The sequence below is a fragment of the Suncus etruscus genome, chromosome X (assembly GCF_024139225.1).
Source record: "Suncus etruscus isolate mSunEtr1 chromosome X, mSunEtr1.pri.cur, whole genome shotgun sequence".
NCBI lineage: Eukaryota > Metazoa > Chordata > Mammalia > Eulipotyphla > Soricidae > Suncus > Suncus etruscus.
In genome coordinates, this window is record NC_064868.1 from 129,885,661 (window position 1) to 129,891,493 (window position 5,833).

At 39.1% G+C, this 5,833-nt stretch overlaps 1 non-coding gene across 1 annotated transcript; it reads left to right on the plus strand.

The window, feature by feature from the left end:
* Positions 1 to 5,305: 5,305 nt before the first annotated feature.
* LOC125999945 (U1 spliceosomal RNA) lies at positions 5,306 to 5,469 on the plus strand. Its single transcript, XR_007492371.1, has one exon. It is a non-coding gene; the product is annotated as a U1 spliceosomal RNA (small nuclear RNA).
* Positions 5,470 to 5,833: the final 364 nt, after the last annotated feature.

Below are 5,833 nucleotides of genomic sequence, written 5' to 3' on the forward strand. Positions count from 1 at the left end.
CCCAATACATCAATTCTTAACTATCCAAATGTAGATATTTTGCTAATGCAATCCACAGCACCTTATTTGGTCCCCTGAGCCCATCACACGAATGGTCTCTGAGTGCAGTCAGGAGAAATGGCTGGTGTGGTACAAACCAAAAACAGGATGGATTGACTAGCAAGAACATATTGTCTTGCATGTGGCTGACCCGAGTTCACTCTTCAGCATCCCATATGGTTGGTCCCCTGACTCTACAAGGAATGATTTCTGAGTGCAGAGCCAGGAGTAACCCAAGTGTTGCCAGGTGTGGGCCAAAACTAAACAATAAAACCCCATATTATCAAATTATATTGTTAGGATTATCAGAAACTAAAGATGAATACTAGAATGAACATTAGAAAATTAATTGACCTCCTGGCCCTCTCCTTTATCAAACTACCCTTTTCTTGCAGAAGGACAAGAGAAGAAAATAAGACTTTGGGATCAATGCTTTCCCAAGGATCTGTGGAACTTAGGGGATAAGAATAGGGAGGCAGTTCCCAGATCAGGAGCATAATCCATAAACACATAAATTATATATATATATGTATACATATATAATTGCAAACAGAATTCACTGGGCCATTATCACCTAATGCATTGGAAGCTGTGTAAAAATATCACAAGTGGAAGGTGTGGGTAGACTGCATTTGTCATTACAAAATACACTAAGACATAATCTTGTCATCTAGACAATTAAATGTGTATTTAGAGAACTATAATATTGGGGTAGAGTGATAGTACAGTGGATAGAGTGCTTGTCGACTTGGCTTCAATCCCCAGCATCATATATGGTCCCCAAAGGTTTCTAGGAATAATTCCTGGCCACAGAGCCAGAAGCACCCTATACAGAGTTTTATCATTGAGTCCTAGGTGATATATGTCTTAATAAAACATGGATTCCTAGAGCAGAAGGTAAAGTAACTGTGGCTGCTTTGAGAATCCACACAAATGGTTTCAGAAGATCCACTATGAAGATTGTATCAACCTCAGAGCTTAGCTTCTCCTGGTCCCCTAGTCTCATACATAGTAAATACATGATTAGTGGAGAAAATGAAGAACTGTTCCCTTAAGACATAAGTTCTGGAGATGCAAATCAAAAAACTATGAGGCATCATCTCACTCCACAGAGATTGGCACACACCACAAAGAATGAGAACAAGCAGTGTTGGCGGGATTGTGGAGAGAAGGGAGCTCTTATCCACTGCTGGTGGGAATGCCGTCTAGTTCAACCTTTATGGAAAGCGATATGGAGATTCCTTCAAAAGCTGGAAATGGAGCTCCCACATGATCCAGCTGTACCACTCCTAGGAATATACCCTAGGAACACAAAAATACAATACAAAAATCCCTTCCTCACACATATTTTCATTGCAGCACTCTACAATAGCCAGACTTTGGAAACAACCAAGATGCCCTTCAACAGGTGAATGGCTAAAGGAACTGTGGTACATATACACAATGGAAAATTATGCAGCCGCCAGGAGAGATGAAGTCATGACATTTTTCTATACATGGAATCTATCATGTACATGAAATAAGTAAGTGAAATAAGTCAGAGGGAGAGAGGTAGACACAGAATAGTCTCACTCATCTATGGGTTTTAAGAAAAATGAAAGTCATTTTTGCAATAATCCTCAGAGACAAAAGAGAGGAGGGCTGGAAGGTTCAGCTCACAACATGAAGCTCAGTACAAAGAGTGATGAGTGCAGTTAGAGAAATAACTACATTGAGAACTATCCTAAAAATGTGAATGAATGAGGGAAGTGGAAAGCCTGTCTAGAGTACGGGTGGAGGTGGTGTAGAGAAGAAGGAGATTTGGGACATTGGTGATGGGAATGTTGCACTGGTGAAGGAGGGAGATCCACACAGTCATATTTGTAATCACGGTGTTTAAATAAAGATATTAATTTTAAAAAAGTCAAGTTCTATTAAAAGGACTTGTTAGATAAAACATACCTAAGTATAAACTAATTAACCAGTCTTCTTAGAAAAATATTCGTAGGTGCTAATTGACAGAAAAGGCATTTTGGAAATTCACCAAAATAAATTAAGACAATTCAAACACCAAATCTGCCAGTGGTAGAATATGGAAAAGATGACCTTTCATGTGAGTAAACCTGAATATTGTCTGATTTAAATGTGCACAAGAAATTAAGTTAAATTAGTGCAGAGAGCAAGGTTGAACTCTTTCATTTTAGAGAAACCTATTCATTCTCACATTAAGATGTACATGTTAATAGACATTAGTTTTCAGGCAGCTAACGTAAGACACAATTTGTGCTTAAATGTACTTCAAAGATAAGGAATAAGATTGAGCTGTGCAAAATGAGAAAAATTCCCTACAATATCTTTTGCGTGATAAATGCTAAAGCAGTTAGCAATTGCTATTCCATGCTATATTGGCACTGATAAGTAACATCAATGTCGCACCATAGAAATGGGTAAAACTTATTGATAATGCAGGAGATTAAAGGTTTGAGTTCACATAACTGGGGAAAATACCCTTGTGGAATTTGATTTTATGTTTTATTAAATCACTTTGATTTACACAGAATCAACCACTACATTAAACCACTACATTTTCTCAATTTTCTGTATACCATATATGAGATGCCCTGTCTTTATGCTTCTCTTTAAGATTAAATTATTATTATTATTTTTTTACACCACCCATCACCAGTGCAACATTCCCATCACCAATGTCCCAAGTCTCCCTCCTCCCCACCCGACCCCCGCCTGTACTTTAAACAGGCTCTCCATTTCCCTCATACATTCTCATTATTAGGACAGTTCAAAATGTAGTTATTTCTCTCACTAAACTCATCACTCTTTGTGGTGAGCTTCCTGAGATGAGCTGGAACTTCCAGCTCTTTCTCTTTTGTGTCTGAAAATTATTATTGCAAGAATGTCTTTCATTTTTCTTAAAACCCATAGATGAGTGAGACCATTCTGCGTTTTTCTCTCTCTCTCTGGCTTATTTCACTCAGCATAATAGATTCCATGTACATCCATGTATATGAAAATTTCATGACTTCATCTCTCCTGACAGCTGCATAATATTCCACTGTGTATATGTACCACAGTTTCTTTAGCCATTCGTCTGTTGAAGGGCATCTTGGTTGTTTCCAGAGTCTTGCTATGGTAAATAGTGCTGCAATGAATATAGGTGTAAGGAAGGGGGTTTTGTATTGTATTTTTGTGTTCCTAGGGTATATTCCTAGGAGTGGTATAGCTGGGTCGTATGGGAGCTCGATTTCCAGTTTTTGGAGGAATCTCCATATCGCTTTCCATAAAGGTTGAACTAGACGGCATTCCCACCAGCAGTGGATAAGAGTTCCTTTCTCTCCACATCCCCGCCAACACTGTTTATTCTCATTCTTTGTGATGTGTGCCATTCTCTGTGGTGTGAGGTGGTATCTCATCGTTGTTTTGATTTGCATCTCCCTGATGATTAGTGATGTGGAGCATTTTTTTATGTGTCTTTTGGCCATTTGTATTTCTTCTTTGTCAAAGTGTCTGTTCATTTCTTCTCCCCATTTTTTGATTAAATTTGATTTTAATGTTCACAGGTTCCTTCCCCTTCCCAATCTCTAGCCTGTCATCTTCGCAGGGACCTCTTAAGTTTAGTTACTAAAGTTTGGGTTTCATGATTTCATTGTGTTGACTCTGTGGTTTGGATATTTAGTTCTATCATTCCTTAACATCACCAATGTACCTGAATCATCACCTTAACTCCAGTTCTGTCTCTATTACTCCTCCCTCCACTTTATTTCTTTCTCCTCATACTTTGGGGCCAAGGGTGATCTAGGCACCCTCATTAAACCACTACATTTTCTCAATTATCCTGTATACCATATATATGAGATATCATCCTGTCTCTATGCTTCTGTTTAAGATTAATATAGGGGTTGGAGATATAGCACAGCGGTAAGACATTTGCCTTGCCTGCGGCCAATCTGGGAGGAATCTCTGAGTGCAGAGCTAGGAGTAAACCCTGAACACTGCAGTGTGTGGCCCAAAAACCAATCAATAAAATTTTAAAAAGAGATTGAACTATATGTGACTACCAAAACATACACTTGAGATATTAAGTCATAAATACGTTAGTCAAGCTTCCTGAGCATGTGGCAGAAACTTGCATTTGTCCAAGGGCTGAAGGATTTGAATACCCAAAAGAACAGAATCATAGCCAAATGGGAACAGATAAGAGGCCATTCCCAGGGCATCGTCCTTGAGCAGGCAGCCACTGAGCTGGCTACAAGATATTCTTCCACCCATACAAAGCTCCCTGAGACATCCTTGGCAGAAAGATAGTGATAGTGACTTTGGAAAGTCATAAGTTGAGATTACAAAAGGAAACACGATAACGCAGTGAATCCTCTCCCCACCAAGCTTGTGAATCAAGATCTGAATCCTGCAGACCCAATCAATAGTATCCCCTAAATACCCGGTCTGAAATAGACTTCAAAGTTGAAATGCTTACCATGTTCAATGAACTCAATGTAACAATAGAACAGCTACCAATCAAAGACAAAAAGATAGAAGGTAAAGGAGAACAATACAAGCAGAAATGTCAGAACTGAAAAACATGGTAGGCAAAATGAAAAAGTCATTGGAAGGCATCACCAGTAGAATAACAGTTGCTGAGACTGAATTAGCGAGCTCAAAGACAAAGTTCAGAAAACATGAACACAGCAAGAAAATAAAAAGGAATCAAATGACGAGATAACAAGAGAACATTGGTTTCTATTCAAGAGAAACAATATAGGGGCTGGAATGGTGGTGCAGGTGGCTAACCTAGGATGGATCATGGTTCTATCCTCCGGAATCCCAAATTGTCTCCCAAGCCAGGGGCAATTTCTGAGAGCATAGCCAGGTGTAACCCCTGAGCATCTCTGGGTGTGGCCAACCCCCCAAAAGAGAAACAATATAAAAGTCACTGCCGTCCTAGAGATCCAGGAAGAAAACCGCTAATGGAGAAGCAGCAGTCAAAAATAGCATTACTGAAAAATTTCCAAACCATCCAGAGACAAAGGCAGTGGTGGGATACAGCAACACAATGAATGCCTTACCAAAATATTTCACACAGCCAGATTCTCATTCAGACTTGAAGAAATATTGCGCAACTTGATGGACAAACAATGGATCAGGAGTTTCATAGATTTGAAATCACCTTTAAGAGAAGGTTTAAAGGGGCTACTTTAAGACAAGATAAATCCCACAAACACACCAAACTTATAGAGAAAGATGGCAAAAGTACTCCATTAAGTAATCTCTCTTAATACTTACCTGGCAGGGGAGATGCCATGTTGATGAAGGTCGTTTCCTCAAAGCGAGGCTCACCCATTGCACTCTGGGTGTGCTGACCTCTATGATTTCCCCAAATGTGGGAAATTCGACCTCATAATTTGTGGTAGTGGGGGACTGCGTTCGTGCTCTCCCCTGAGGGAAAAAAGATCTCTCTTGATGTCATCTAACTAACCAATTAACATACAGAGTGGCAAAATGAATTATAAAATTGATTCCAAATATCTTCTGCCTGCAATATACTTATTTAAGCAATCAGAGCAAACAGGAGTCAACGTCAAAGGCTGGAAGATAATTCTTCAAGTAAACAACCCACTCAAAAATGCCAGAAGAGATATCCTTCCAACTGAAAAAGGGATGGTGAAAGCCATTTCTTAAAGATCAATGGATATGAAGGACCAACAAAATACTGATAATATATTAGAAGGAAGAACTGATAGTAACACAATAGGAGAAGGAGATTTCAACACTGCTTTGTCAACTTTCATTAGACAAACTAGAC